The 23014-nt window shown below is 32.0% G+C and overlaps 1 protein-coding gene across 1 annotated transcript in view; it reads right to left on the bottom strand.

Annotated features, from left to right (window-relative positions):
- LOC126879108 (cadherin-23) overlaps positions 1–20600 on the bottom strand; it is a 178540-nt gene extending 157940 nt beyond the window's left edge. The window contains exon 1 of the mRNA XM_050642054.1: positions 20360–20600. The gene's annotated coding sequence lies outside the window, so the exon portion shown is untranslated. The remainder of the gene's footprint in view (positions 1–20359) is intronic.
- Positions 20601–23014: the final 2414 nt, after the last annotated feature.

Here is a 23014-nt window from a genome sequence, read left to right as displayed (position 1 = left end):
AGAATAGGCCATTTTTGGGAAAAGTTATTTACCAGCAATTTTATTGCTGGAATCGAATCTTATGATGGTATATATTAATAATATAGGTATGCAAAGTCCGCAGATAGTGTGCTACTTTTTTTATAAACAAAATGGCGCCCGAAAATCGTGCTTTTTTCAATTTTTGCTCTATAACTCCAAAGATTTCAATTTTACACCAAAAACACTCAAATAAAAATTCACCACAATTAAATTCTGCATAGAGACGTGTTTTTCCCGATTCACTTCGACGAAAACTTTCCCCGGAAAAAGCGGGTTTTTTCAACAAAATCTTTAATTTTCAACTAAAATTTTAGATAAGTAATTGTTAATCAATAATTAAATAACTTGGTAATGTAAAAGCCCTTTTTGTATAAATTATAATTCCAGAAGTCGATGGAAATTGAATGAACCGTTTAGCAACAATTGAATTGTCAATTAAAAATTTACGATCGCTATAATAACGACAATAATTGTGGTGCATAAGAATAACTATGATTTTTTCATAAAAAGGCACTATACCTATCTAATATACTTTACAGAATTGAAATTGGACTATTTAAGCGGCCTCAGGAATATTTTAAAATTATAAAGAATTTTTTGGCTTATAAACAAATAGAATATCTCGGGAAATATTAAACTAAATTAAATTGTAAAAACGGTATTCGAAAAACAGCGGCAGAACGCTTCTTCTAAAAGGAAAAACGTTTAATTATGATGAGTAGTTCCTGAGATACAACCGGTCAAAGTTGACCGGAATTTACAACAAAGATATGAACAATAGGACGATAATTTTCAAACCATCACCTTTTTATTTTCGTCCCCTTTCTCCACACCAATTTTCATACCCTTAATATACTCATAACATACATTATTATAATAAAAACTATCGATAATACGTGTGAAAATTGCCAAAAATAGCAAAATTTCAATTAAAAATTAGGTTGGAGAAAATGTAACACTCAAAGTTCAAAATCGGTATACGTTAAAAAAATGCATTTTCTCGGCTTCCCATGGAGCAATTTCCTTCATTATTTTTTTGTTCCCAAGTAACTCGAGTAGAGCCATCGAACTAACGCATTATTAAATGTCAAACTTGCTTTTGTTTGTTATAATACATTAATTTATTTATTATAACACAATTTTAATTTGTTTAAATAAAAATTATTTAAATAATTATACAGCTTTCAAATGAGAATATTTATGTTTTTAACTTTAAAGGGTACACTTGTAGTAAGTTTATCTAAAAAAAGCCTACAACTGGAAAAAATATGTAGTTTTCTGTTCTTATAAATAAATTAATCTATTATAACAAAACAAAAGCAAGTTTGACATTTAATAATGCGTTAGTTCGATGGCTCTACTCGAGTTATTAGGGAACAAAAAAAGAATGAAGGAAATTGCTCCATGAAGAGCCGAGAAAATGCATTTTTTTAACGTATACCGATTTTGAACTTTGTGGGTTACATTTTCTCCAACCTAATTTTTGATTGGAATTTTGCTATTTTTGGCAATTTTCACACGTATCATGGATAGTTTTTATTGTAATAATATATGTTATAAATATTTTAAAGATATGAAAATTGGTGTGAAGAAAGAGGACAAAAATAAAAAGGTGATGGTTTGAAAATTATGATCCTATTGTTTATATCTTTGCCGTAAATTCCGGTCAACTTTGACCGGTTGTATCTCAGGAACCACTCGTAATAATTAAACGTTTTTTCTTTTAAAAGAGACGTCCTGCCGCTGATTTTCGAATGCCGTTTTCATAATTCAATTGGTTTAATATTTCCCGAGATATTCTATTTGTTTATAAGCCAAAAAATTGTTTATAATTTTAAATTATTCCTGAGGCCGCTTAAATATTCCAATCTTAATTCTGTAAAGTACATTAGATAGGTATAGTGTATTTTTATGAAAAAATCATAGTTATTCTTATGCACCATAATTATTGTCGTTATAATAGCGACCGTAAATTTTTAATTACCAATTCAATTTTTGCTAAACGGTTCATTTAATTTCCATCGGCTTCTGGAATTATAATCTATACAAAAAGGGCTTTTACATTACCAAGTTATTTAATTATTGATTTACAATTACTTATCTAAAATTTTAGTTGAAAATTAAAGATTTTGTTGGAAAAGCCCGCTTTTTCCGGGGAAAGTTTTCGTGGAAATGAATCGGAAAAAACACGTCTCTATGCAGAATTTAATTGCCGTGAATTTTTATTTGGGTGTTTTTGGTGTAAAATTAAAATCTTTGGAGTTATAGAGCAAAAATTGAAAAAACACGATTTTCGGGCGCCATTTTGTTTATAAAAAAAGTAGCACACTATCTGCGGACTTTGCATACCTATATTATTAATACATACAATAATAAGATTCGATTCCAGCAATAAAATTGCTGGTAAATAACTTTCCCTTGTATTTTGCTAATTAGCCCAGAGTAATGATCAATACGTACGTTTCAGTCTCCCAGACCTCATCTGTAGCGTCATATTGTAGAGTATTTTTCGTCTCCTTAATTGGACATCTGTTTGCCTTATAAATTATTGTAAAAGGCAGATATTAAGAATGTACCCGGAAATTGGTTCCACGAGAAAGATATTTAATAATATTCTTTAATAGATGTCGCTATAGAATCCAAAACGCGAATTATTTTTATAATTCTTCTTAAATTAATATGGGCCATTCCACGAACATACGCCTGTTTTGGATTACTTCGACAACGAATATTTTACTGAACATAAGAAGTACGAAAGTAAATGGCGCTAATAATAATTATTCCAATAAACAATGTAATTTGCAATTTACTTTTGTTCTTCTTATTTTGCACAGTAAAATATTCGTTGTCGAAGTAATCCAAAACAAGCGTATGTTCGTGGAATGGCCCATAGACACAATAGACAGTTTGTTTTCATTTCGACTCAGAGCTGATCATGTAGCCCCTCTGCTGAGGTCTAAGGAGAATGAAACGTATGTCAGGGGATGATTAATCATCTCTGAACCGAAATTAAACGTAAGTTGTCTTTCATTTTCTCAGTTTACTCATATTGTTAGTACACGGAACCAACTTTCGTTGGAATTTTTTCTTAGACGAATGAGTGGAATGTGACTGCATATTGTAGAGTACCTTTCGTCTCCTTTATTCGTCGTCAGCTTGCCTTATACAAAATATAAGGCAGAGTGTACAGTAAGGGAAAAACCCTTACTGTATAATATAATATGTATCCAAAAAATGTATATAATTTAGGCATAATTAGGTCGTTACAGAAGGTGCTGTTTCTATAATCACAAACAAAGCGAAGAATTCTATTGAATGATAGAGTTTGTTTGGGTAACAAGTAAGTAACGATACTCACGTAGTGATACCGTTTACGTTCAAAGTCCAAAATAAAGAAAGATATAAAAAGCCCGAAAAGGGGTAAAATAGATTATTATTAAGATTACTATGCTGACAAATGTGGCAGTCCTTAAGAGAGCAAATGCTACCCGCGAGCTGCTTGATAATATCAAATATAGAAAGATGGCCTATTTTGGACACGTAGTAAGGGGAGACAGGTATAATATTCTTCAAATTATTATGATGGGTAAAATCGAAGGACGCAGAGGAATTGGTAGAAAGCAGGCCTCTTGGTTGAAGAATATCCGGGAGTGGACAGGAATAAAGAAAGCAGAACACCTATTTAGAATAGCTCGAGACAGAGACAGTTTCGCCATGTTAATCGCCAACGTCAAGGGGACTTGATAGGGCACGTTAAGAAGAAGAATTAAGATTACCATTATAGTAGCAGTCGTGCGAGATGTGTGTCTGAACGACTACCCCGCGAAACAACATCTTCTTAACCTTACGTTTATGGATGTTGGGTCATTTTTGATGTCTGATATCTTCTAAACCTGTTGTTCGATTTAAGTAATTTTTTTAATATGTTATAGCCTCATTCTTTAACAATATCGCTGCACTAATATTGTTGCTAGGCAGGTAATTTTTCATTGTATACCGGGTGTACCAATCAAACTGGGGTTTTGTGAAAACTGTGGAATATTATCGCCTTTATAAAATATTGAAATTAAAACCCAACTATAGCCTCAGGTTTTCTTAACATTTTTTTTATTCATTCATTTATGTTGAATAATAAAAAAAGTTAGGTACTTCAACAACTAGCCATGTTCTTCAACAATACAGGGTGTTTCTAAATAAGTGCGACAAACTTAAAGGGGTAATGATGCATGAAAAAATAATGACTGTTTGCTTTATAAAAATATGTCCGCAAATGCTTCTTATCCGAGATACGGGATGTTGAATTTTTTCTTACAAACTGACGATTTATTTATTGCTCTAAAACCGGTTGAGATATGCAAATGAAATTTGGTACGTTTTAAGAGGTAGTTATTGCAAATGGTTTGACATACAATTAAAAATTTTATATTCACCATTGGCGTGGATGCGGTTAATATGACCGGGAAATATGACCCGTATGCACGCCAATGGTGAATATAAAATTCTTAAGTGTATGTCAAAATAAGCAAATATGTAAAAATGCGCAATAACTACCTCTTAAAACCTACCAAATTTTATTTGCATATCTCAACCGGTTTTAGAGCAATAAATAAATTGTCAGTTTGTAAGAAAAAATTCAACATCCCGTATCTCGGAAACGAAGGATTTGCGGACATATATGTAGGTTTATCAAGCAAACGATCATTACTTTTTCATGCAGAACTACCCCTTAAATGTTGTCGCACTTATTTAGAAGCACCCTGTACTGATAAAGAACATGGCTAGTTGTTAGTCCCTAACTTTTTTATTATCCAACATAAGCGAATGAATAAAAAAACAGAATGTTAAGAAAACCTGGGACTATAGTTGGGTTTTAATTCCAATATTTTATAAAGGCTCGAATATTCCACAGCCTGTTGTAAAAATTGAGAAATAAACCCAGTTTGATTGGTACACCCGGTATACAATGAAAATTTACCTGTCTTGCAACAGTATTATTACAGCGATATTGCTTAAGAACAAGGCTATACCATATTAAAAAAATACTTAAATCGTACAACAGGTTTAGGAGATACGAGACATCAAAAATTATCCATTTTTGAGGTGCCCATTTTTCGTGCCGGTGAGTGTATTATATTTTTTTTAAGTTTTACGCACAAGGAGTGCTACTTTTATAGTGGCTCTACTTCTAGACAAGGCGAAAACGGCGGGTTTTTTGGAGAAAATACTCCCATGAGATTTTTTTGCATAATCACATTCATGAGACATTCCAGAATAAGATTCAAGAAGTCGCCCACGCGAAAAGTGGTCCACAATATTTTTGGCCCGGACAATTTCTTTTTAGGTTTTTTGGACTATTCTGGATAAAAAAGGTCTTTTATAATTTTTCTCTAAAGTTGATAGTTTTCGAGGTAAAAACATTTTAAAATTGAAAAAAACGTTAAATGGCGATTTTCAAGGCTCAGTTAAAACTCAGTTAAAAGTTATTACTACGAAATTCAGAAAGTAATTAAATCAAAGTTTAAAGCCCCCCTATAAGATCCTGAAGAAATTTTTGTCATTATTTTATTACTAAGCTGTTATTTTTAAGTAAAAATAATGAGCGCCATGCACGTATTAGGCGGCCGTCCATGATGAGTACGAAAGAGATGGCATTCAGGCAGTCCAATGGAGCATCTCACTCGCACTCGCATTTTAAAGCCGCGTCAATACGATCTTACCGCTCATTATTAATAAATAAAAATAACAGCTTAGAACTAAATTAATGACATAAATGTCTTCAGGATCATGAATGGCGGGCTTTAAATTTGATTTAGTCACATTCTGACTTTCATAATAATAATCTTTAACCGAGTTATTAAGTCTTAAAAATGGCCATTTTCGCGTTTTTCAAATTTTAAATTGCTTAGAACTCGAACACGATTAACTTTAGAGAAAAATTACAAGAGACCTTTTCTGTTCAGAATGGTCCGAGAAATCTAAAAAAAATTGTCCGGGCCGAAAATATTGATTTTTGCAATTTGATTAAAAAAATGGTTAAAAAAAAATCGACCACTTTTAGCGTGGGCGACTTCTTGAACCTTATTCTGGGGTGTCTCACGAATGTGATTATGCAAAAAAATCTCATGGGAATATTTCTTCCAACGAACCCGCCGTTTTCGCCTTGTTTGTGTTTTGTTTCTTGTAAGTAAATCTGTATTATAATGTAAGCTTCCTTAATAAACATTCTAAATAAACATTATTTTCACTATTATTATTATTAAATAGTGAGGGCATTGAGATAACGTGAGAGATAGAACACTTTTTTTCATATTTGGAAGGTCCGAGGACACGCCTCGTTATGAGAATGTTTCATAGTCGTTTATTGTAAAAGTTCACAGTGCATGCGAGGTACTTCCTCTAATAATGACACATTTCGTAGTACCCATCACACCGACCGAATGGAGTAGAAGGCAATGACATTGGTCTAGATTTTGACGGGAAGTGTATATTTGTAATGATTTGGCCGTTTTAGAATTCAATATTTTCAATAAATTCAAATAACCATAATGCTTAATTGTATTTAAATACCTATTCAGGCAAATGAAAACAATAAAAAATATTTCTTTTATTGGGTTTATGTGTTTTTGCCCATTTCGCGATACTCCCTGGATTTATTTTGTCGAAATGATTTTTCCATTTGCGACGTCGTGCTAAGATGCATCTTACAACATGTTGAACGCTCACTATACTTCTCGCGAAGGCGATCGAAGCTCAGCAAGTACGAGAGTGTAGACTGTAGACAGCTACCTTATGCGACTTCGCCTCGGTCTACTTCCATTCTCTGGCGGTTTTTGCGATCGCGTCAAAGGGATCGAAGTCAGCATCACACCGCTTGAATGTCTTCCTCGCGAAGTTGAACGAGTGTGTAGTGACAGGTACTTGAGGTACTTCGGACTTCGGTTAACTTTGCCGAAGTAACTTCGTGAGAGTGTGGTGCTCGCTTAAGATCCCAGTTCTTATTACTTTCATTTCTGTAGTTCTTATCAATCTAAATTTCGCAATATTTTCCAAAAAAGACCAATTTAGACCTATAAAATCTTAAACAAACTTTTAATATTAAAAAAAAATATATTCAAAAATGCTTTAATATACGGGCGTTCCCCTGTTTTTGTTTGTTTCATTTCGTTGTTCCGATTGACCCTGCATAATTGAAAATAAGTTTAAACTATAGGCTGTGATAGGCATTAGTTTTGTTATAAAATTTTTTTACAAACTCCATAGTTTACCCGTAATTAAAGAAAACCAGAGATCTAGCGCATCCTGTATAATACATCTACATTACCAGAGAACGGCAGTTCTCGTCAGTGGCGCACAATACCCCTACATGCGATACTATAATAATATATACACGAAATTTTCGATTTTCTAAATTTGACTGAATTGAAAAGACCAAATCCCACTTAAAGTTAAGGAAAAGACTCGCCCATCTATATGTCAAATCTCCATTTTGGTCCAAGGGTGTGGATTTTACGGCCCTTCCCATTTATGGTCTGATTTTCGTTCTCGTCCCCAAAACTCCCAAAAATTTCAATAATTTAAGTCCGGACTTTGCGGCTTCTGATATTACTGAAAATTACCTTTCCAACGCATGTCTAATTTTGAAAATCGGTTATACCATTCAAAAGTTATCGAGCTCAGAAGTATGACTCAATTTTTATTTAAAAAGGGGAAAATGTGGATATGTATGTATGTTCTGTATGTATGTATGTATGTATGTATGTGTGTGGAAAAGTTACACCGATCTGAATTTTTTTTCTGTGTTTCAAGAGGGGGTCAGGGCCGATTCAGAACCGGTGTAGTTTGTGACTTTTGACCATCCATAAGCCAGCTAGAGAGCTTGGTAGATACAAAATTGTATATTTTTTGGGCGTGTATATCTTAGGTTCAAGGAGAGACAGGAAAACCGCAAATACACCAAATCAATAGCGTTGAGTTAAGATTTCAAATGGTGCCTAAGTAGTTAGGATTAGACATACACACGGCTCAGAAAAACTGAAAACTTAAACTTTGAAAATTTTGGTTTTTTGACAATTACTCAAAATTTTAACCTACGAATTACGCCAATAACTGAGTGTTTGTAGGAGAACTCTAGACGCGTCTAACGGTGTATATCTCATATCTGGGAAAATTCGAATTTTTAAGTTATAGGCTTCATAAATATGATCAAATTTATTTCTTATGGGGAAAACGGTTTTTCAAGTTCAATAATTCCTGTAATGCACTCAGTTATCATACTTGACCTTGGTTGCATCAGATACTACTTGTCAATACATTTCAAACTCATGTTTAATGATCAAAATCGGCTAAGCCGTTCAGAAGTAATCGAGCTTCAAATGTATAACTCATTTAACCATTATCGCCGAAATGGTTTATGTAGTTGTAGTGGTTACGACGCTAAGATTTATCGTGCAATCCGAGTTCATTTGCCGGCCATAATTATTAGGATGAAAGGAATATGAACTCGGATTGTCTTATCACAAGTCTGGTGTCGTAACTACTAGATCATTTGGGAGAGAATGCGACAAAGGCGACCATTTATAACGCTTAACGTGTAATCGGGAAACATTACATTTAACTTCATACATTTAATTTATAAAAAACTTTGAAAAACTCCTGATACAAGAATGAAAAACCGCTAAACGCCGTAAAAATGAGTGGCGCATACAATATTCCAGCTACAAAAGTAGTTCAGAGAAATAAGGAAAAAAAAATATCCTGTTGGTGACACAACCCCCTCCAGGCCGAAACCAAATTTTTTGAGTAGTATGGACATCTATATTAATAACCTATATGTTTCCTGCAGCCGATTTTGATGATATACATAGTTATAAACAAATGAAGATCAAAAAACGGTAAATTTTCGCTTTTTTCATCTATAACCAAAAAGTAAAGTATTTTAAACAAATTTGAGAGTAAGAAACTGATAAATCGTATAAAAAACTTCAATATGGCGTTCGCTGAATATGTCTATCCTTATTGGTTGCTTAGAAAATTGCAAAATAAATAATAAATTTTGAGTTTTTATAAATATTCATAACTTATGTAAAAATTAACTTAGAACGTTCTTATTACACGGAATGCTGAGACTTTTGGTGCTTAAATCATACCCTATATTTCAAAGCAATTGGTCAAATAATTTAAAAGGTATTTAATTTGTTTATCCCAAATTAATTTTTTTTAGCAACGCTATAAGTCAGAAAATGATGAAGTCACACTAATACTTTGGATCGTTTATGAAAGAAGAAAATTTATACTATTAACTTAATTAAAAAAAATGAAAAAAAATATTTCTAAATACAGCAAAATTATTTTACAAAAACATGTGAATTAAAAAATGGGGGGCTAATTTCGTCCCTAATTGTCCTAGGACAATTGTTTTTCTTTCTAAATGTGTATAAAAATTCATTCTTTCCAAATATGGAAAAATAATTTTTCTACGGGTAACGGTTAAAAAGTTATTCTAATTGTTTATAAGTAAGCAAAAATCGACGTGTTTTTGCAAAATAATTTAACACTGATTAAAATTACTTTTTGTAATTTTTTTTTAATTAAGTCAATAGTATAAAAGTTCTTCTTCCACAAATTGTCAGAAGTCTTACTGTAACCTCATAATTTTCTGACTTATAGTGTTGCAAAAAAAATGAATTTGGGATAAACAAATTAAATAACTTTTAAACTGTTTGACCAATTGCTTTGAAATTTAAAATATAATTTAAGCACCAGAAGTATAGTCGGTTCGCTAAACTCAGACGCAACTGGCTAGATATTTTAGTCGATAATTTTTTTGCTTTTTGCCACTTTTGCAAAAATTGGCAAAATTACTAACTATTTAGTGATTATTAACTATTTAGTAATTATTTTTTGCCAATTTTACTAAAATTGGCAAAAGTACCGACTAAAATATCTAGAAAGTGGCGTCTGAGTTTAGCGAACAGACTATATCAGCAATTCGTGTAATAAGAATGTTGTAAGTTAATTTTTACATAAGTTATGAATATTTATAAAAACTCAAAATTTATGATTTAATTTGCAATTTTCTAAGCAACCAATAAGGATAGACATATTCAGCGAACGCCATATTGAAATTTTTTAGACCATTTATGAGATTCTTACTCTCAAATTTCTTTAAAATGCTTAACTTTTTGGTTATAGACGAAAAAAGCGAAAATTTACCGTTTTTTGATCTTCATTTGTTTATAACTATGTATATCATCAAAATCGGCTGCAGGAAACATAAAGGTTAATAATATAGATGTTCATACTACTCAAAAAATTTGGTTTCGGCCTGGAGGGGGATGTGTCACGAGAAAAATCTTATTTCTCTGGACTAAAGAGCTGATACGAGTATTACGTGGCGCGAAAATGTATTTTCATTTTGATGGAAAATAAAATTCTAGTTTTATTTTGAAATATTTTTTCCACAATATTTGCTAAATTTGAAGTAAAACGCGCCACAAAAGAGCCTCAAAATACAAACTGAATCAAAGTTACCCTTTTGTGGCGCGTTTTATTTTAAATTTTGCAAATATTATGGAAAAAAGCTTTCAAAATAAAACTAGAATTTTATTTTCCATCAAAATGAAACAATATTTTCGCGCCACGTAATATTAATATCAGCTCTTTTGTAGCTGGAATATTGTATGCGCCACTCATTTTTACGGCGTTTAGCGGTTTTTCATTCTTGTAGTGTTATACACTAATATCAGAAGAAAAATAAATAAAAAATATTGTGTAATATAATCTTTCAATTGTTAAGAGCCAAAAGACAATTTTGTAAATTAGTATTAGTATCTAGTTATGCCGAATATGTACCTATTCCTATTCTTAACAGCATTCTTAAGCATTTTACAACGATCTTACTGATGCTCTAGATCTTGTTAAAGCAGTAGACAAAACTAGAGTCCTCGAAGATTTTAACGCCAAAGTCGGGATTATGACTTGCGATAATATAAAGAATTTGCATAAAACTCCAGGAGACGACGTAGATACCGGGAACAGGTACCTCTTACAGCATCGCCGAACCAATATTCTTGTTCAGTGACTTCAAAAACTTCGGGATAACAAGTTTCAACGTCTTTCAAAATGAATTTCAACAAAACTCCAGGAGATGACTTGCATACCAGGATACCGGGCACCAGGCACGTCTTACAGCTTCGCCGACCCGATATTCCTGTTCAGCGACCTTAAAACCCCCGAGTAAGAAAATTGAAATCATTTCCATAATTATTATTTTCCGACTTTCCAAGTTGTGAATTTTTTTTGAACACTTTGAAAAATGAATTTTCTGCCTACATAACTGAAATTTTCATTTGTTCCTCAAGCCAAGTGAAAATAATTTTCCTGAAGGTCTCATAACGATCCGTTTTACTTTAAAAAAGTTAGAGGTGCAATGCTTTATTTCGTCGCCTAATTACTTGTAGATCAATTTTAATAACTGATAATAATTATCTAATAAATAATTAACATACGTACATAATAAAATAATTAATACATAAAATATTAAATAACAATTTTAATCATTAGAAACATTTAATCCTATGTAGGTATTACATCAAAGTTATTCGGTAAACAAAGTTTACCGATTTGTTCAATCAGGTAAAATTGAAATTATATTGAACCTCGCAAAATGGACACAAGTCCGGTTTTATTTTTTTTTCTGGTATAACCAGGTGGTGCTTATTATGAGACTAAAATTTTCTTAAAACATTTTGCCCCGGATCCCCCCTTTTCATTCCTTTAAAAAGGGTAATTTTTGGTTTTTGCGAAACGTAGCCCTTCCTGTACGTTTTGCAAAAAATTTACTTAATAGTAAAATGAAGAATACTATATTTTCTACTATTTATTTCCCGACAGCAAACATCTGTTACCGGCCAAACCCGATTTCAGGACAAACTAGTTTACTAGTTTGTCCTAACCGCCTTAGGATAAACTAGTATGGCCTAGGCCAAACTAGTTTATCCTATCGCGCGTAGGCCAAACTAGTTTATCCTAGGCCAAACTAGTTTATCCTAGGCCAAACTAGTTTATCCTGATATAAATAAACACACTTCAGGCCAAACTAGTTTATCCTGATATAAAGATGCACACTTCAGGCCAAACTAGTTTATCCTGATATAATAAAGATTCACACTTCAGGATAAACTAGTACGGCCTTCTTCTTTTTCTTCTTCTTGTAGTGCCTATCCGTTTCGGATGTTGGCGACCATCATGGCAATCTCTACTTTTCACACTGCTGCTCTGAAAAGATTTGTGTTGGTTGTGTTGAACCACGTACGTAGATTTTTCTAGGTCTTTTTTAGATGCGTCTGTAAATACGATATGATGATTTTTAAAATAATTTTCTATGTCTGAATTAAACATCATATATCTCGCGCGCAAAACGAGCGCAAAACGCGCTCAAAACGCGCGCATAAGGCGCGCATAAAACGCGCAAAACGCGCCCACAATGCGCGCCTTATGCGAGCGTTTTGCCCGCGTGATTTGCGCGTTTTTGGCGCGCGAGAAATATGATGTTTAATTCAGACATAGAAAATTATTTTAAAAATCATCATATCGTATTTACAGACGCATCTAAAAAAGACCTAGAAAAATCTACGTACGTGGTTCAACACAACCACTACAAGTCTTTTCAGAGCAGCACTATGAAAAGTAGATATTGCCATGATGGTCGCCAACATCCGAAACGGATAGGCACTACAAGAAGAAGAAGGCCGTACTAGTTTATTCTGAAGTGTGAATCTTTATTATATCAGGATAAACTAGTTTGGCCTGAAGTGTGTTTATTTATATTAGGATAAACTAGTTTGGCCTAGGATAAATTAGTTTGGCCTACGCGCGATAAAGCGTATCCTAAAGCGGTTAGGACAAACTAGTTTGGCCTAGGCCAAACTAGTTTCTCCTGAAATCGAGTTTGGCCGGTAACATATCTATCACCCCAAAAGGCGCCCAAAAGTTGACAAGTTTTTAAAAAAGGTGTTTAAAATTTTTTTTCCCTAACTGTAATGAAAATTAAGAAGAAACCCTGTGGCAATTAATCACATACAAGTGGCTGCTTTTTTGGTATAGGTTTCATTTCGGGGCAATTACAAATTTTTTAATTACAATGTGTTACATTTTAAAAAACCCCTTTTTATACCATAAACCACCTATTCTAGAGTAAAAAAACTTTTAAAGATTATCCATGTATTAGTTTTATTTACAAATTTGTATAATGCACCCCCATATTTTCCCTGGAACCACCCAAAAAAAGGAGAATTAATAAAGAAAATAATCAAAAATTGATTTTGGGCCACCACTGTGGCTTTAGGGTGCAAAGAAAATAAAATATGCATAGGTCATAATGTGTAGCAGACAGTGTGTTATTTTATTTTCAATAAGTACGTTATCCATAAAATGAATAGGTGACGAAAAAAAAACAAAAACTGATGCTCGCCAAAGCATTTCTGAGGTTTACATACGGTTGCTTATATGAAAAAAATGAATTGGGCCTTATTTGTAGAGAAAATAGTGGTCTTTAATCCTGTATAAGTTTTGTTTAAAAAAATGCATAGATAATGAGAAAATCGTCCAAACATGCTCTCCAAGGGATAGGGATTTTTGTTTTTTTTTTGGCACAGGCTTCTGCCACTCAGCCAGTCACAACCTTTTTAAGTTCTTCCTAAAGCAAAGAAAAGAAAGTAATTATCACAATACCTATTTGATTATCAGTAAGGAATAACATGGTTACTCGCTTCTCGTCTAGGGACCCATCAAGACATTAAGGGATAGGGATAGTTTCTGCAGTTTATTTTCAAGGATAGGGGTAGTTTCCGCAGGGATGTTGCAAAAATCATATATATTTATGAAAAACCCAATTGATGGAGCATATGTCCATACGGGTCAAAAAGCAAAAACAAAATTTTTTTCAACCCCCCCTTTATTTATTTTTTTTGAATACAGGGGTTGCATCAAGAAATCGCTTTTGGTGTCCATGCATGGGTAATAAGAACCTGCACAAAATGATATATATGAAGCATTTTAATAAAGGGTATGGTGTGTGAAGGATTCCATGAAAATCACTTTCTTTATTAATTCTCCTTTTTTTGAGGTGGTTCCGTAAAAAAAATGGGGGTGCATTATAGAAATTTGTAAATAACACCAGTACATGGATAATCGCTGAAACTTTTTTTACTCTAGTATAAGCGGTTCAGATTGTATAAAAAGGGGTTTTTTAAAATGTAACACCCTGTAATTAAAAAATGGGAACTGCCCTTAAATGAAACCTATATCAAAAAATCAGCCACTTATTTGTGATTAACCTCCCTATGGATTCTTCTTAATTTTCATTACAGTTAGGGAAAAATATTTTTTTAAACATCTTTTGTTAAAACTTGTCAACTTTGGGGCGCCACCCAAGCTAAACGGTGGGTGATAGACATATGCTGTCGGGAAATAAATAGTAGGAAATATTTCTCTCATTTTACTATTAAGTAAATTTTTTACAAAATGTACAGGAAGGGCTACGTTTTGCAAAAACCACAAATTATCCCCTTTAAAGGGATGAAAAGGGGGGTTCCGGGGCGAAATTTTTTAAGAAAAAGTTAGTATTATAATAAGCACTCCTTAATATACCATAAAAAAATAAAACCGGACTTGTGTCCATTTTGCGAGGTTTAACCTCTGTTTCCTACACTAATATTGTTTATATTACAACAATTACCTAAATATCATCCAATACATTGTTTTTAGTTGCAAAAATAATTCAAATGTTCGATATGTTGTTTCACTGCATAGTTCTTTTTCACACGAAAAAATTAGAGCCTCAAACAACAAAACAGTTTGCACTGAAAACACGATCGATTTTTTGTTTTTTTTTTATGTAAAAACATGCATCAGTAGGGGAGATATGCCTGAGACGGTATACTTTTTTTTAAATGTTTTGTAATCGATAATCGATAGAGTTAGACATGTAATAAAAATCAAAGTCAGTGCCAGGAACATTTACATAAATATAACATTACTTTTTAACAAGGTATATATTATAGTTTTTTTCTGAGAAAATAAATTGTAAAGTATTACATGTGCCATCTCACCCACATACATGTGAGTAAGATGGCATACCCTTGAAATAAAGGCACTAATCTCGACTCATAAGTCACAAATAATTTTTTTTGTAGTCTTGGGTACACCGGCACATTCGGAATATGACCACTTGCCACACATTTGGCAAGGTTAGTCATTTGGCACATCTTAGTCAGGTTTTTCGAGAAAGAGATAATGAAAAGAGGCCATTACAAAAAATGCAAGCAGCATCTTCCTCGTCACTTGTCTCAATATCGACGGAATCGATTTTGTCGGTTCGAATTCCTCTTAAAACGATCCATAACTGTAACGACAAACTTCAATCATATAACAAAATTAATGCAGTCAAAAAACGCATAAGGGTGAGATGGCATACCTATGCCATCTTATCCACCTGCTTACTATGCCATCTCAGGCAACATTGCAATCATACCGTTTTTTTAACCTAATTTTTCTTAAGCACATTTTTAAGATATAAATCGATACAGGCGTGATAGGCATAAGGTAAAGGAATATCACAAAAAATAAAAACTTAACTCAGGTGTAAAGACTCGTGAATTATAATGTGATACAAAAAAGTCAATAAATATTTTGTCCTACTTAATTAACATTCCAAAGGCTACTGCTGTCAAAATAAAACTAACATGCATAAGTTCAACAATGTTGACAAATTTTAACTTGAGGAACTGAAAACTGTCACACCAGGCACCAAATCTGGAATAGTTTACGAAAAACGCGTGATATGCAATCTCAGCCAGTATGCCGTCTCAGGCATACTTCCCCTACCATAGAAAAACTGTCCTAAATTTTTATTAAGAAATTCGAAATAGAAACCGAGTTATATCTTTATAACGGTACCTACCTGAGTTATAAGTCTTTTGTATTCTAAATTAAAAATGTCATAATTGTCAAAATCAAACTTTTCAAAATCGTTTAAAATAATTATATTTTTTCTATTTATATCTTATTTATACATATTTTTATACATTCAAAGGGGGTGTAATGCTAGTTCTCGTCCACAGTTAATACTGCACGTGCACCCTGGGTAAACTAAAGAGCTAGCACAAGAGGCGCCAGACAAGCTTTCCTAAAGATCTCCTGGCAGATATCAGTTATTTTGGAATAATTATTAAAGATGACACAGTTATTGAATGGAGTTTCCAAAGAAGAATTTACAAAAGAAATTGGACCCAATGTAAGAGTTTGCCAATTAAATATAGAAGGTATAAGTAGAACCAAATGTCAAATTCTACACAAACTATTAAAAGATAATGATATTGATCTGGTCGCATTACAAGAAACGCATACAGAAAACGAATTTCAATTAAGTTCAAGAGGAAAAATCCCCGGCTATGATCGACTGGGTGCTACCTACGACAGAGCCTACGGTGTAGCAACTTACGTACGTACAGACATAGAAAATGCAGCCTTGATTTCTACTTCTACCAAGAATAACATCCACGAGGTAACTGTGAAATGTGATCTTTATTTTTATACAAAAACTGTGATAGAGCCATACGCTAAATAAAATAAATGTATTCAACAACGCCCGCGACGCCTGACCTGTGCCGCTGCAACTCGACAGTTGGTTTCTAAAACTTATAAAGCGAGCACGTGTTTTATATTATTGAAAATTATCGAAAATTATTGATGTGAAAATCGGAAAAATGCCTGGAACTGCTAGTAATTTAAAAGGCAGTCGAAGTAATAGGACACATCGAAATAATCATAATATTATCAGACAGTGTATTGTGTGGTGTGTGTTGAGTGTTGAGCAGGGCTGCTTTATCAATTAGGCATTATAGGCAGTTGCCTAGGGCGGCACATTATTTGAGGGCGGCACATTATTTGAGGGCGGCAAAAATACTGTACAAAAAATATTTGCATATAAAAATTATGGATCTGGCTTCTGTCATTAAAGAGTATGAAGCTCTTTCAAGTTACTTTAACGCAAGGAAGCCAAAAAATTGTGCCCTAATAAAACATATAAAGAAATAAGAAAGAGAAAAAGAAAAATTCAATTTGACGAGGGGGCCGATGATGAACTAAACTTTTCAACTAGTGATGAGATGAAGATCCACACACATATTATAATCGACACTCTGATAAGAGACCTAAATAGACGTTTGGAATCTTATCGACTTATTTATCAACATTTTCGTGTTATTAACAGATTTGCCAAAATTAAGCAATGAAGAAATTATTAAAGAAGCTGAAAATTTGATACAAAATAAAGACGACCAAAATACATCTTTCATAAATGAATGCATTCACGTAAAGGGTCATTTGGATGGCACAATAGAATCACCAATTGACATAATATCTTAATATTTAAAGAAGAGTTAGTGCAGTCACTGAAGGTGGATATGAGCTATTACCTCCGATTTCGTTGAACCTCCATCGATTTGCATGAAAATTGGTGACTGTTTAGAAAATATCTCAAGGAACAAAGGTGATATGGTGTCAACTTGCGCGGGGGTGGATGCCACCCCTTTTCAGGGGTGAAAATTATTTTATTAAAAATATCCCCAGAAATCGATAGAGGGACAAATTCTAAGCAAAATTTATTACATAAAGTTATTAAAATAAATCGAATTTTTGAGTTATTAAAGATCAAAGATTTTAATTTTTCGTGAGAAAAATGCATGTCTTTAACCGCTTTTTCATAAATAACTCAAAAACTATAAGATTTTACAAAAAAGTTTTTATTACCAAAATTAAAGCTAATAAAAAATGAAATAAACTACTTACTGGAAAAATCTTTTAATGTTAACTAAAAGTGAGTTATAGGTAATTGAATGTACCTATATTTTTTTCGACGAGTACCCAAATCTAAGTATTCAAGCTTAAATAACGGAAAAATTATGCATTTTATAACATAACCTTATTAAACATTTGTCAAAGTACTTAGAAATATCTATCGAATGAGCCCCCGAACAAGTTGATAGCATTAAAATTTATACACCAAATATTTTTCAAAATTCCAAAAAAAATATTGTTTACGATATCAGGTTTGTCTAAAAACGATTTGAAAGTTAATTTTAATGGCTATTAAACCACGTTGAATTTAATCTTTTAAACTTTAAAATCTTTTAAAAAGGTAAAATATTTGATACAGAAAAAACTAAAATTTGGTTATACATATACATCACTTTTTACGTATATTGGGTATTGAGTTATTATCAAATGAAAATGAAAGTTACGATCATTTTAAAAATTCTGATTTTTTAAATTATACATATCTTCTTTTCAAAAATATGCATTCTAAACAGGTCAAAATTGTTGAAGTCATTACTTATGCTAATATAAAGAAATTCTTCTAAGGATATAAGAAATAAATTTTAATTTTTGTGGAAATGGCGTATGTTTTATTTTTCACTTTTTCCTAAAACGTTCTAAAGGGTTCTCTTATTTTCATCATAACTTGCTTAATTGTGATGCTATTAACTTCTACTGGACCGCATTTGATAGGTACTTCGAAGTACTTTGACAAGTGCTTAACAGGTATATTTTATAAAATGCATCGTTTTCCCGTTCTTTAAGCTTGAATACTTAGATTTGAGTACTCGTCAAAAAAAAATATACATTCAATTACCCATAACTCACTTTTAATTAACATAAGTTTAGTTCTTTAAGTGATGAGTGTATTCAGCTTTTTATTATCTTCAATTTTGGTAATAACTTTTTTGTAAAAGCTAGTTTTTGAGTTATACGTGGAAAACAGCTTTAAAATATGCATTCTATTACGAAAAAATAAAATTTTTGATCTTAAATAACTCAAAAAGTATTGATTAATATTAATAACTTTATACATATAACAAATTTTGCTTAGAATTTGTCTCTATCGATTTATGGTATTATTAAAAAAAAATAATTTTCACCCCCGAGAAGGGATGGCATCCACCACCAACCACCACGGTAAAATCGCAAGTTGGCATCATGCCACCTTTATTCCTTGGGGTATCCTGTAACTACTCACCAATTTTCATCAAAATCGATGGAGGTTCCACGGAATCGGAGGTGAAAACCTTCAGTGACTGCACTAAGTGGATTGAAAGATATTTTCCCTAATTTTGACATTGCTTTGCACATTTATTTGTGCATCCCAGTTGCCATTGTGTCTGCTGAAAGGTCATTTTCGAAAATGTGAAGAATTAAAAATAATTTCCCATCAAGTATGACGCAAGAACATGTTAACAATTTGTAGATTTTGTCAAGAAAACAATTTTTTTTTGAAAAGTCTTTTTTTGAAAAGAAGTCGCTGATGTGATCGAACTGCAATGACAATTTTTTCTGTTATAGATATATAAACATCGTAATTTAAATCCATTTATAATGTATTCTTATTTAAATAAAAATTTCTGCAATTTTTTAGCAAAAATGGTACATGTTTGAAGGGCGACTACTAGAGAATTGCCTAGGGCGTCAATTGACCTAAACGCGGCCCTGGTGTTGAGTAAATGTCTTGTTACTTAGTAAAGTCCACTTCATGTCTTTATCAAGAGACGCTAATTGTATCCGAATGTCTGCGGTCCCTCCGGTGATTACCGACCCCATAAGGATAAAAACAGTCTCACGAATTAAATCCCGTTCGAATTAAAAAAAGTGTTACAGGAAAGCAGATAAGTTTCTCCCAAATTAAAATGCATCTCTTGGAAGACGCCCTCTGCAGTGATGAAAAAAAAAGAAATTCCCAACATTTTTTTGTATATCTACTTACCTCAATATAAAAGAAATTTTAACCATAAATTTAATAGTTTGTCCTCTAAAAATATTTAAAAAATGTCTTTTTCAAATTTGGAAAGTAAAAGTCTTACCTTCCTACTTTCCTACCATCTAATAAATTGTTTTTAGTTAAATCAAAAATTCAAATGCTCGATATCTTGTTTCACCGCATAGTTATTTTTATGTCAAAATACCGCAAAATAGCTATGTTTTTTACGTAAAAACATTCATTAGTATACTGAATTCGCTCTACCGAGATTCACTTTAATAGTACTTATTAGTCTTATTCAAAAATACTTATTAGTTTTCTCAGGATTCGAAAAAAATGAATACCATTTAAATAGCATTGAAGCCGAAAGTTCGTACCCATCCCCTTAACAATTTATAAAAAAATATAACCATAATTAATATAATAGTTTTTCCTTAAAAATATATAAATATTGTCTTTTCTTTCAATTTAGAAAGAAAAAGTTAATTTGAAATAATATTAGGTTTACATTGTTTAACCAATTACCTTAATCTCATCCAATAAATCGTTTTTTATACACCAAAAATTCAAATGTTCGATATCTTGTTTCACTGCATGTTCTTTTTCTGTCAAACAACCGCAAAATAGCTTGTCGCGAATCAAATCGGAACACGAGAAAATCGCAAACCGCGATCGAAAAATTGCGAGAGCCGCAAACAACAAAACAGTGTGCACTGAAAACACGATCGTGCTTTAGGTGTGTACAATACCTGTGTATGGACTGACTGAATGGTAAAGTGAAGAGCTTTGGGAATTCACCAAAACAAAGAATGGTAGAGAGGGAAAGTTGGTGAGTGTGGTAAATGTCGGAACAGTTCCGTGATCGTTTATTTAGATCAGGAAATGCGTGAGTGAACTAAGTGCAATGAAGAGAATAGAGTATGAAGAAAGACCAGAAATATAATATACACACTTATATGGAAACTTATATGGAAACATCTGATATTTCTTACTACTTCGTGCGAATTTAAAAAAAAAACAAACATACGAAGTCAAACAATATTTATTTTAAAGCAATTTAATAGCAAATACATAACAATAAAGTATTTAACAAACAAATTGAATCTAGTTGTTTTAAAGTCAATAGCATACAAAATTTCAATGTAAAACGAATAATGTTTAAATTGTTTTTATTTATTTTTTTGTTGTTGTTCTGAAGCTGTTTCCTTGTGGCATTTTTATAATCAAGTATTTTCTATGGGAAATAAGCCACAATTTTACTAAAAAATGAATTTATTAACGTTTCGAAGCCCAAATCGGGTTTCGTTGTCAAAATACAAAATACTATTAAATAAACAAAAATGTTGTTGCTAAGTAAAAAAATTCTTCTTATAATTTATTTAATATATTTTGACAACGAAACCCGATTTGGGCTTCGAAACGTTAATAAATTCATTTTTTAGTAAAACTGTGGCTTATTTCCCATAGAAAATTATTTTTTTGTATTTTGTGGTAGTCAGTGGTATAACCTCTAGTCCTTATAGCCCGATCAAAGATCAATCTGACTCCAAAAAAATAAAGGAAGGATGAAAATTTGGGAATAAGTAGTTAAAATTGTCTATTATTATATAAGAAAACGTTTACAATTCTACATCCCCTCCATTTTTCAAAAATAGAGGGGAATACCCCCCTCTCGAAGGTGAAAAACATACATGCAAAATAAGTCCAGAATTTAATAAAATGGCTGATTCTAAGCAACTTTTGTTCTCTAGAGTTTTTTCCCTAAGTCAATACTTTTCGAGTTATTTTCAAGTGAATATGTTTATTTTTAACAGAAAAAAACATGTTTTTGGACGGTTTTTGGACAAAAAATAAGTATTTCAGCGAAAAAAATATTCTTAGCAAAAATATAGCTTATAAAAAACTCAAAAAACGGTGTATTCTTGAGGTCTGTAGACCCAGTAGAAGCAGAGTTGTAGCTAATGAAAAGTAGGTTCTTCTTCATAAAATTCCAAATCGAATATTTCAATGTGAAATAACCCAAAAACGGAGCACTTTTCGGGGAAATTCATTTCAACTTTTTTAAAGTGTTTAAAAAAAGGATTATTTTTGTTTTTTAAAAAACTTGTAACATTAAAAGTAAGTGAGTTACGCTCAAAATATTGTTGGTCCCTTTTATTTTTTGGTAAAAAAATCGCGAAAATCACCCCCGAATTAGTATCACAAATAAATGTTATCATTACCACTTCACAAGTTACTTTGTTTATATATTATTTATATGATCTATAAGTTTCATCGGTTCAAAGTGCTTATCTTTGAAAAAGCTGTAGTTAAAATGGCTTGAACGAGTAACTAATCACGAGTTTAGGCAAATTTTGAACAGCCACAGCATAATCAATTTTAGTATAACAAGAAAACAAAAAAGGAAAAATATTCACAAAAGCAAAACGTACATTTTATTTTATTACTCTTTAAGATTTTTGGTATTACTAATAATTTTTAAGTTAATTCCATGAACAATTCCATTTTTCTTCAAAATAAAAAAAAATGTTTTATTTTAAACCCAATTTTTTCAAAACTGAGCACTTTGAACCAATGAAACTTATAGATAATATAAACAATACATAAGTAAAGTAACTTGTGAAGCGGTTACGATTAATTTTATTTGGGAAGCTGGCGAAGGAGGTGATTTTCGCGATTTTTGTAATAAAAAATAAAGGGACCAACAATATTTTGAGCGTAACTCACTTATTTTTAATGTTAGAAATTTTTTTAAAAAACAAAAATAAACCTTTTTTAAACACTTTAAAAAAGTTGTAATGAATTTTCCCCGAAAAGTGCTCTGTTTTTTGGTTATTTCACAATGAAATATTCGATTTGAAATTTGACGAAGAAGAACCTACTTTTCATTAGCTACAACACTGGGTCTGCAGACCTCACGCGTACACCATTTTTTTCAATTTTTTATAAGCTATATTTTTACTAAGAATATTTTTTTTCGCTAGAGTTATCTGCGAAAAACCATCCATAAACATGTTTTTTATTTGTTAAAAATGAACATATTGACTCGCAAATAACTTGAAAAGTATTGACTTAGTGAAAAAACTCTATAGAACAAAAGTTGCTTAGAATTAGTCATTTTATCCAATTCCGGGCCTATTTTGAACGTATATTTTTTCACTTACGAGAAAATATTTTTCA

The sequence above is a fragment of the Diabrotica virgifera genome, chromosome 1, assembly GCF_917563875.1.
Source record: "Diabrotica virgifera virgifera chromosome 1, PGI_DIABVI_V3a".
NCBI classification, from domain to species: Eukaryota; Metazoa; Arthropoda; class Insecta; order Coleoptera; family Chrysomelidae; genus Diabrotica; species Diabrotica virgifera.
Note: the sequence above shows the minus strand (reverse complement) of the source record. Positions and strands in the feature narration are given on the sequence as shown.